The 11,295-nt window shown below is 41.1% G+C and overlaps 1 pseudogene; it reads left to right on the top strand.

Moving 5' to 3' along the window:
- Window positions 1-416: 416 nt before the first annotated feature.
- On the top strand, window positions 417-1,752 carry LOC110305701 (ankyrin repeat domain-containing protein 40 pseudogene; annotated as a pseudogene).
- The last annotated feature ends 9,543 nt before the right edge of the window (window positions 1,753-11,295 follow it).

Here is an 11,295-nt window from a genome sequence, read left to right as displayed (position 1 = left end):
GTGCATGCTATTCACCTCTGAACCACCTGTCCAGTCCCTGTTCCTTCCTTTTAATGATTTATTATGAGCTGAGTTTTATATGTCTCACTCGTTTACATCAATAACACATTGGAAACCTACATTTTGCCAGGTCCTCACAGGATTCTGGTGATTCAACAACAGATATACTAAACCCAAATTTCAGAATACCTGCTTTTATGGAATTTGGATTCTGATGTAGATGACACAGAGTATAATTATGTAAAATGAAATGGTAATATCGAGCCAGGGAGCTGCCGGTGGGCGGGCGGGCGCAGGAGGCCCCGGGCCGGGTGCGGGCGGAGGCGCGAGCAGGGCGGGCGAGCCCGGCGCTCCCTCCCCATGGCCGGGAGCCGGCCACGGAGGCGGCGGCGGCGCTGACAGGCTCGGAGCGGGGCGGCCCGGGGCCCTGGGGAAGATGAGCGCCCTCCTAGAGCAGAAGGAGCAGCAGGAGAGGCTGCGGGAGGCGGCGGCCTTGGGGGACATTCGGGAGGTGCAGAAACTGGTGGAGAGCGGGGTGGATGTGAACTCGCAAAATGAGGTCAACGGCTGGACCTGTTTACACTGGACATGTAAACACAACCATGAACAGGTGGTGTCCTACCTGCTACAGTCAGGAGCTGACAGAGAGATTCTTACAACAAAAGGGGAAATGCCTGTACAACTAACATCAAGGAGAGAAATCAGGAAGATTATGGGAGTGGAAGAAGCCAATGAGGAGGAGAAGATCCCCCAGCTGAAGCAGGAGTCAGAACTGCCCTTTGTTCCCAACTATCTGGCCAACCCAGCCTTCCCTTTAATCTACAGCCCTGCAGCAGAAGACTCCACCCAATTGCAGAATGGGGGCCCCTCCCCACCTCCAGTGTCACCTCCTACAGATGGCTCACCTCCATTGCTTCCCCCCACAGAAACCCCTCTGCTAGGGGCCTTTCCTAGGGACCACAGCTCTTTGGCACTGGTCCAGAATGGTGATATTTCTGCCCCCTCTGCCATACTTAGAACACCAGAAAGCACAAAACCTGGTCCTGTCTGTCAGCCACCAGTGAGTCAGAACCGCTCCCTGTTCTCTGTCCCATCCAAGCCCCCGGTGTCTCTGGAGCCTCAGAACGGGACATATGCAGGCCCGGCTCCAGCATTCCAGCCATTTTTCTACACCGGAGCATTTCCGTTTAATATGCAAGAGCTGGTACTCAAGGTGAGGATTCAGAATCCATCTCTTCGTGAAAATGACTTCATTGAAATTGAACTGGATCGACAGGAACTTACCTACCAAGAACTGCTGAGAGTGAGCTGCTGTGAGCTGGGTGTTAATCCAGACCAAGTGGAGAAGATAAGGAAGTTACCCAACACTCTGTTAAGAAAGGACAAAGATGTTGCCCGACTCCAGGACTTCCAGGAGCTGGAACTGGTTCTGATGATAAGTGACAATAATTTTCTGTTTAGAAACGCTGCATCCACACTGACTGAGAGGCCTTGCTATAACCGGAGAGCTTCAAAACTGACGTACTAATGCAGCAGGGACTTCATCATTGAGTACTGTGACAGTATGTGTCACCTCTGGGCCAAAGGACAAGCCATTGATCCCAAAGCCTCGGATGCCCACCAGGGCCCCTGGTGCCACTGCGTAGTGTTCACTAACACCCCGCCTCAGCAGGCAGGAGCCCCGACCCCCCAGCAGCGGTGCCACTCTTCCAAGCCTCTTGGTGCACAATAAACTATTGCTGAATCTTTGAACAGCTGGAAAGTAGTCTTGAGAGGCCGAAGCTGAAGGAACGAGAGCCAATGTTTAATGTGCAGGATCTAGAGAGTTGTCGAAGCAGAAGCTGAGAGCGCAGACCTGTTTCTAGCCACTCCTGTTGACAGTGCGCCTGAAGGACCAGGCGCGCCTCTCTTGGTGTTGCATGCTCATGACACTCAGAAATTTTGAACTGATGAGGGAGGAAGACTGGGGAAAGAAAGAAAGCACACACAGGTATTGGACAGATGGAATCTGGTATGACCTGTGGCTGTGAGGTCTCATATAGCATATTTATAAATGTTACTCAGGTTTAAAGTATTTAAAATATAGTTACCTAATTGTAAATAGGCTGTTAACCAAAAGAGCTTCCCCTCCCCCAATTTTCTTTTATGACCACTGATGACTGCAGCTGTCTGACAGTCATCTTCACATCTGCTCCCCTCCACAGTCACTAGAGGGCTCTCTAATGCTTACAAGGGCTGGAACCACGCCCTAGAAAAAACAAGAAGGTAATCCCTCAACAAACCTAAAAGAAGACAGCCACAAGAACAGAATGCCAACTTTAACAACAAAAGTAACAGGAAACAACAATTACTTTTCCTTAATATCTCTTAATATCAATGGACTCAACTCCCCAATAAAAAGACATAGACTAACAAACTGGCTACACAAACAAGACCCAACATTTTGCTGCTTACAGGAAACTCATCTTAGAGAAAAAGATAGACACTACCTCAGATTGAAAGGCTGGAAAACAATTTTCCAAGCAAATGGTATGAAGAAACAAGCTGGAGTAGCCATTCTAATATCTGATAAGATTGACTTCCAACCCAAAGTCATCAAAAAAGACAGGGAGGGGCACTTCATACTCATCAAAGGTAAAATCCTCCAAGAGGAACTATCAATCCTGAATATCTATGCTCCAAATACAAAGGCAGCCTCATTCATTAAAGAAACTTTAGTAAATCTCAAAGCACACATTGCACCTCATACAATAATAGTGGGAGACTTCAACACACCACTTTCACCAATGGACAGATCATGGAAACAGAAACTAAACAGGGACACAGTGAAACTAACAGAAGTTATGGATCAAATGGATCTGGCAGATATCTACAGAACATTTTACCCTAAAACAAAAGGATATACCTTCTTCTCAGCACCTAATGGTACCTTCTCCAAAATTGACCACATAATTGGTCACAAAACAGGCCTCAACAGATACAAAAATATTGAAATTGTCCCATGCATCCTATCAGATCACCATGGACTAAGGCTGATCTTCAATAACAAAATAAATAATAGAAAGCCAACATTCACGTGGAAACTGAACAACACTCTTCTCAATGATACCTTGGTCAAGGAAGGAATAAAGAAAGAAATTAAGGACTTTTTAGAGTTCAATGAAAATGAAGCCACAACATACCCAAACTTATGGGACGCAATGAAAGCATTTCTAAGAGGAAAACTCATAGCTCTGAGTGCCTCCAAAAAGAAACTAGAAAGAGCACACATTAGCAGCTTGACAACACACCTAAAAGCACTAGAACAAAAGGAAGCAAATTCACCCAAGAGGAGTAGACGGCAGGAAATAATCTAACTCAGGGGCGAAATCAATCAAGTGGAAACAAGAAGAACTATTCAAAGAATCAACCAATCAAGGAGCTGGTTCTTTGAGAAAATCAACAAGATAGATAAACCCATAGCCAGACTCACTAGAGGGCACAGGGAAAGCATTCTAATTAACAAAATCAGAAATGAAAAAGTAGACATAACAACAGATCCTGAAGACATCCAAAACACAATCAGATCCTTCTACCAAAGGCTATACTCAACAAAACTGGAGAACCTGGATGAAATGGAGAAGTTCCTAGACAGATACCAGGTACCAAAGTTGAACCAAGATCAGGTTAATGATCTAACCAGCCCTATATCCCCCAAAGAAATAGAAGCAGTCATTAATAGTCTCCCAACCAAAAAAAGCCCAGGACCAGATGGGTTTAGTGCAGAGTTCTATCAGACCTTCAAAGAAGATCTAATCCCAGTTCTTCACAAACTATTCCACAAAATAGAAACAGAAGGTACTCTACCCAACTCATTCTATGAAGCCACAATTACTCTGATACCTAAACCACAAAAAGACCCAACAAAGATAGAAAACTTCAGACCAATATCCCTTATGAATATTGATGCAAAAATCCTCAATAAAGTTCTTGCTAACAGAATCCAAGAACACATCAAGACAATCATCCATCCTGACCAAGTAGGTTTCATCCCAGGGATGCAGGGATGGTTCAATATACGGAAATCCATCAACGTAATCCAGCATATAAACAAACTCAAAGACAAAAACCACATGGTCATCTCGTTAGATGCGGAAAAAGCATTTGACAAGATCCAACACCCATTCATGATAAAAGTCTTGGAAAGATCTGGAATTCAAGGCCCATACCTAAACATGATAAAAGCAATCTACAGCAAACCAGTAGCCAACATCAAAGTAAATGGTGAGAAGCTTGAAGCAATCCTTCTAAAATCAGGGACTAGACAAGGCTGTCCACTTTCTCCATACCTATTCAACATTGTACTTGAAGTCCTAGCCAGAGCAATTCGACAACAAAAGGAGATCAAAGGGATACAAATTAGAAAAGATGAAGTCAAAATATCACTTTTTGCAGATGATATGATAGTATACATAAGTGACCCTAAAAATTCCACCAGAGAACTCCTAAACCTGATAAACAGCTTCGGTGAAGTAGCTGGATATAAAATTAACTCAAACAAATCAATGGCCTTTCTCTACACAAAGAATAAACAGGCTGAGAAAGAAATTAGGGAAACAACACCCTTCTCAATAGTCACAAATAATATAAAATATCTTGGTGTGACTCTAACTAAGGAAGTGAAAGATCTGTATAATAAAAACTTCAAGTCTCTGAAGAAAGAAATTATAGAAGATCTCAGAAGATGGAAAGATCTCCCATGCTTGTGGATGGGCAGGATCAACATTGTAAAAATCGCTATCTTGCCAAAAGCAATCTATAGATTCAATGCAATCCCCATCAAAATTCCAACTCAATTCTTCAACAAATTAGAAAGGGCAATCTGCAAATTCATCTGGAATAACAAAAAACCTAGGATAGCAAAAACTCTTCTCAAGGATAAAAGAACCTCTGGTGGAATCACCATGCCGGACCTAAAGCTTTACTACAGAGCAATTGTGATAAAAACTGCATGGAACTGGTATAGTGACAGACAAATAGACCAATGGAATAGAATTGAAGACCCAGAAATGACTCCACACACCTACGGTCACTTGATCTTCGACAAGGGAGCTAAAAACATCCAGTGGAAGAAAGACAGCATTTTCAACAAATGGTGCTGGCACAACTGGTTGTTAACATGTAGAAGAATGCGAATTGATCCATTCCTATCTCCTTGTACTAAGGTCAAGTCTAAGTGGATCAAGGAACTTCACATAAAACCAGAGACACTGAAACTTATAGAGGAGAAAGTGGGGAAAAGCCTTGAAGATATGGGCACAGGGGAAAAATTCATGAATAGAACAGCAATGGCTTGTGCTGTAAGATCGAGAATTGACAAGTGGGACCCCATGAAACTGCAAAGCTTCTGCAAGGCAAAAGACACCATCAATAAGACAAAAAAACCACCAACAGATTGGGAAAGGATCTTTACCTATCCTAAATCAGATAAGGGACTAATATCCAATATATATAAAGAACTCAAGAAGGTGGACTCCAGAAAGTCAAATAACCCCATTAAAAAATGGGGCTCAGAACTGAACAAAGAATTCTCACCTGAGGAATACCGAATGGCAGAGAAGCACCTGAAAAAATGTTCAACATCCTTAATCATCAGGGAAATGCAAATCAAAACAACCCTGAGATTCCACCTCACATCAGTCAGAATGGCTAAGATCAAAAATTCAGGTGACAGCAGATGCTGGCGAAGATGTGTAGAAAGAGGAACACTCCTCCATTGTTGGTGGGATTGCAAGCTTGTACAACCACTCTGGAAATCAGTCTGGCGGTTCCTCAGAAAATTGGACATAGTACTACCGGAGGATCCAGCAATTCCTCTCCTGGGCATATATCCAGAAGATGTTCCAACAGGTAAGAAGGACACATGCTCCACTATGTTCATAGCAGCCCTATTTATAATAGCCAGAAGCTGGAAAGAACCCAGATGTCCCTCAACAGAGGAATGGATACAGAAATTATGGTACATTTACACAATGGAATACTACTCAGCTATTAAAAAGAATGAATTTATGAAATTCCTTGGCAAATGGATGGACCTGGAGGGCATCATCTTGTGTGAGGTAACACAATCACAAAGGAACTCACACAACATGTATTCACTGATAAGTGGATATTAGCCCAAAACTTAGGATACCCAAGATATAAGATACAATTTGCTAAACGCATGAAACTCAAGAAGAATGAAGACCAAAGTGTGGACAATATGCCCCTTCTGAGAATTGGGAACAAAACACCCATGGAAAGAGTTACAGAGACAAAGTTTCGAGCTGTGATGAAAGGATGGACCATCTAGAGACTGCCATATCCAGGGATCCTTCCCATAATCAGCTTCCAAATGCTGACACCATTGCATACACTAGCAAGATTTTGCTGAAAGGACCCAAATATAGCTGTCTCTTGTGAGACTATGCTGGGGCCTAGAAAACACAGGAGTGGATGCTCACAGTCAGCTATTGGATGTATCACAGGGCTCCCAATCGAGAAGCTAGAGAAAGTACCCAAGGAGCAAAAGGGATCTGCAAACCAATAGGTGGAACAACATGATGAACTAACCAGTACCCTGGAGCTCTTGTCTCTAGCTGCATATGTATTGAAAGATGGCCTAGTGGGCCATCACTGGAAAGAGAGGCCCATTGTACTTGCAAACTTTATAGGCCCCAAGATAGGGGAATACCAGGGCCAAAAGAATGGGAATGGGTCGGTAGGGAAGTGGGGGGCGGTATGGGGGAATGTTGGGATAGCATGTAATTGAGGAAAATATGTAATAAAAAATATTAAAAATTAAGAAAAAGAAATGGTAATATCACATTATTAGCAGAATATGAAGCCCGGTGCATGGAAGGAGGGCAGCTGAACAGTCTAACTGTTCCCATTGAAAGCACTATCAGGAGCAAAACTCAGTGAAGATAAGCAGGGGGCCTATAGACCCCAAACCATTGTCAGGACAGGGACACAGCAGAAGGAAGAAAACTAGGAACTGCCCTCCAGAAAGACACGGGAGAACAAGGAAGATGAGAACCATTTCAGTAATTCAGAAAATAACAACTGGGTGTATTCTCTCAAAACCTTAGGAGCTCTTGCATAAGCAGAAACATGCCATAAACATTTACAATATGCTATGACCTTTCAAATCAATGGACAGCAAGTGCAAGCCTTACATGGTTTTATATTTCAAAAGCAAATAGGATTCTGAGCTGCAATTATAGCTTCTTCCTGTGCATGTTTGATGACTCTAGCAACTATATCCTTCTCTAGAAAAAGAGGATAAGTTGGAGAATTTTGATATATTATTTGTAAAAATGATTCTCTTTATTTTAAATCCTTGATCTGTCTGGCAAGCATCTGTAGATCACTGTCTTAGGGTTTTATAAATATAAAGAGACACCAAGATCAAGGCAGTTTTTATAAAGGATCAAGAACCTCCACATTTAAATGAGGCTCTCTTAACTTTTAGAGGTTCAGTTCATTACCATCATAGTAGAAGCATGGCAGGCTGCAGGCAGACATCATGCTGGAGAAGATGCTAAGAGTTCTGTATTGTGATCTGACGGCAGCCAGAAGGAGATCATCTTCTATGCTGTGCAGAGTTTGAGCACCAGGAGCCCTCAAAGCTCACTTACACAGTGATATACTTCCTCCAATAAGACCATACCTATTCCAACAGGGCCACACTCCCTAATTGTGCCACTTCCAATAGGCAAAGCATATTCAAACCACCACTTAGTTCTGTTGTTTCTCTTATGCAATAACAATTTCTACCATTCCTCTTCTCATGGCACTTTATAGGTCAACATCTATTGAATTCAAAACAGTGGCAATTGATGTTTGCAATCATACACACACACACACACACATACCTTTTGACACTTACATATGTGTGTCCTTTATCATTTGATCATCTAAATAACTCTAAGCAAATAAAAATACCCATGTTTTGCTGACGGAAGAAGGAAGCATCAGATAGACTGGCAAACTAGGTTTCGATGTGGTGGGATGTTTTGTCCTGACAAACTGAAGCTGACATTTTTGCCCTTGTGGATGGTGTTGGGAAGTGAGGCATTGGAGAAATTATAAATGTTAAAGATTAAGAGAATTCAGTTCCTTTCTTTAAGGGATAAGTTTTCTTAAGAGTGCAGATTGCTGTGAAGGAAGGCTACCCATGCTGTCCTCTCTATTTGTCCTTCTCTAATAAGCTTCTAATCATAAGCTATGCATCTGTCAGTACCTCCTGCTCATAAAAATTCAGTATGCAAAGATATAAGAACACAAAGATTAATTCTCTATAAACAATTAACTTTGGGTACTTTTGTTACAGTAGCAGCATAAAAATCTAAAAGAGCATACCACATGGAAATTTTACTCTTTAATAATTATACATGTAATACTTTGCCAACAGTGATCTCCTTGTGAATATAAATAATTAATAAGCATTGTTTTATTCTATGCCTGGAGCATAGTTCATACTTAAACTAAATGACAGTGAGGCAGATATTTATAAAGTTAAAGGCTTACATTTTTAAAGTTATAAAATAACACCTAGCAGTTCTAAACATATTCTTCAATTAGCAAAAGTGTTGTTAATATTGACAATAACTGATAATTTGCAATGTTATTTTCTGTTTGGTTGAACATAATTCAGGCACATAGAAAAATAAACCAAATTATCTACTTTACTTTTGTGATGCTTTTTATCAAGATGATTTTAGCTTTTACAGAATCTGTAAATACTTCCTCTCTTTCCAGAGGACATCCAATTGTCTCCAATCAAATCCCGTGCATTTTTGAATGTTAAGTGGATTATTTTTCCCCCTTCTGATTACTATGTCTGAAAGTTTTTCCTGTTTGCAGGCAAAGTCAAATTTTATTGCTTTCTTTTTCTTGAAATTCAATCAGGTCTTCATATTCAAGGTCTTCAAGATATCTATTATGCATTTTGGTCTTTTCTGTGAAATGCCTTCCCACCACAAACCATAACACTTGGCTGTAACTTAAGTACTAGTCACTTGGCACAATAAGAGTCAAGGTAAGTAAGTGTAAAGCCCTGCTGCTGAGGTTTTGTGTACATTGTGATTGGAGAAATGCAGACTTTCTCATCGACTGCACTATATTTTTTTGTTGTTGCTGTTGTTTGTTTGTTTGTTTTCAGAGGCTTTATTCTACTCTCAGCACAGGGAAGTCCAGTGGAGCTTATCTTCTGGTTCATGTTTTATCTTAGCAAATTCCTTCTGTAAAGCTCCATGATAGAAACTGTGTTTCAATTTTCTAGCTGAAAAGTCTACCAAAAGAATGAGTATTCAAGGGAACCACTCACTTATCCTGACTCCCTTAAGTAACAACTCATTTTCCACAATTAGAAGTCAGCAAATGTATCTATACAAAAGACAATGTCACTTTAGGTATAGAGACCTGTCTTCTGGGGCTCCTATGTGATTCTCATGTAAACCATTGGATTTCAATATTTCTCAGTTTTTCCCAGTTGTCACTTGAAAATCATCATTTGGTTTAGGCTTCTCTTGAGGCACTACTAGAAGGAACGTTGCTTATAGCAACTTATTTTCTCTCACTTTTAGTATCAAGTCACAACAATAAATGTGAAACGTAAGAGAAGCTTTAAGAATATGCCTTTGTTCCACTGAATCTTTTTGCAGAGAAATTATTTCCTAGGGGAAATTAACTGAAGCCATGCGCATACAGACATCCATGCACATACACACATGGTCTACATATACATGTGCACTATAGAAAACAAAGCTGTGGAAAGTTTCTCATAATAGAAAGTCTCTGAAAATTCCTACACTGAAGTAATTATTTCAATTTGATTTACCTACTTTAAGTTTCTCTGGATTTTAGAGTTTACCTACAAGATGAAAGGGAATTCTGCAAGTTCCCAGAAATGCTGAATACTGAATAAAGGAGGAGGGTGCCTTGGTAGCTGGGCAAATAATTCAGTTGTTCCTCCAGCTTGGCCCTCAGGACCATATTTGTTTTGAGTCACAGCAATTATTTTGCATATTTTTACTTTTAATCCCACAAAAATTATCAACCAAAATTCATTTCTTGGTGCTTTACAGAGCTTTAGGGATTGCTGCAAAATAAATCCTAATTTGAAAAGAAGAGATGGACAGCTGTCAGCCTCATCAGGCTAATGTCCCACAGTGTTAAAATGGACTACTGTTCAGCACAGAGCCACTAGAGAGGAAGGTGCTACCCTGGACAGCCTCATTCTGAGAGACAGTCTGCAGCAGCACTGTTTGTTTGACCCTACACTTTTTTTCTAGTGGTTATTTTCTTTATTTACATTTCAAATGTTATCCCCCTTCCTAGTTTCCCCTCCGAAAATCCCCTATCTCCTCCCCCTCCCCCTATTCCCCAACCCACCCACTCCTATTCCTGGTCCTGGCATTCCCCTATATTGGGGCATAGAGCCTTCAGAGGACCAAGGGCCTCTCCTCCAATTGATGACCTACTAGGCCATCCTCTGCTACAAATATAACTAGAGCCACAAGTTCCACCATGTATTTTTTTTTTTTTTTGATTGGTGGTATAATTCCAAGGAGTTCTGAGGGTACTGGTTAGTTCATATTGATGTTCCTTCTATGGGGCTTCAATCCCCTTCAACTCCTTAGGTATTTCTCTGGCTCCTTCTGCTGACAGGAGCCTGATATAGCTGTCTCCTTTGAGGCTCTGCCAGTGCCTGGCAAATACAGAAATGGATGCTCACAGTCATCTGTTGGATGGAGCCCAAACTCATTTCAAATGTTAATCATGCTCTGTGAAAGACTACAAAAGATCATTCTTCTGTCTTTTTACTCCCTGTAAAACAGCACATAAAATTAGTAAATCCCATAGCTATAATTCTGTATTTCATTTCATGTATCAACAATGGCATCTTGTGAGTGGATATGGTTAAGCAAGGGAAGTGAAAGAGGGCAGGGACACAAAATGTGTTTTTGAAGATCATATGTTTATTTGTATAAAATATAAATTAGAGATCTTATTTATCTTAGGTCAGTATCCTATTGCTGTGATAAAATACAACTCCCAAATCACAGTGCATCAATGAAGAAAGACAAGGTCAGAAACTCAATGCAAGCATTTGGATGCAGGAACTGAAGCAGAGATCATGAAGAAACACTATTCCCTGGCTTGTTACATGTCTTGTTCAGCTGGCTTCCATATAAAACATAAGAAAAAGTGCCCTAGGGAGGTACTATACACAGTGGCTGGCCTCTCTCACACCATAATAATTAAGAAAAT

This window comes from Mus caroli, unplaced genomic scaffold, assembly GCF_978045245.1.
Source record: "Mus caroli unplaced genomic scaffold, Mus_caroli_1 scaffold_13, whole genome shotgun sequence".
Classification (NCBI taxonomy): Eukaryota; Metazoa; Chordata; class Mammalia; order Rodentia; family Muridae; genus Mus; species Mus caroli.
Note: the sequence above shows the minus strand (reverse complement) of the source record. Positions and strands in the feature narration are given on the sequence as shown.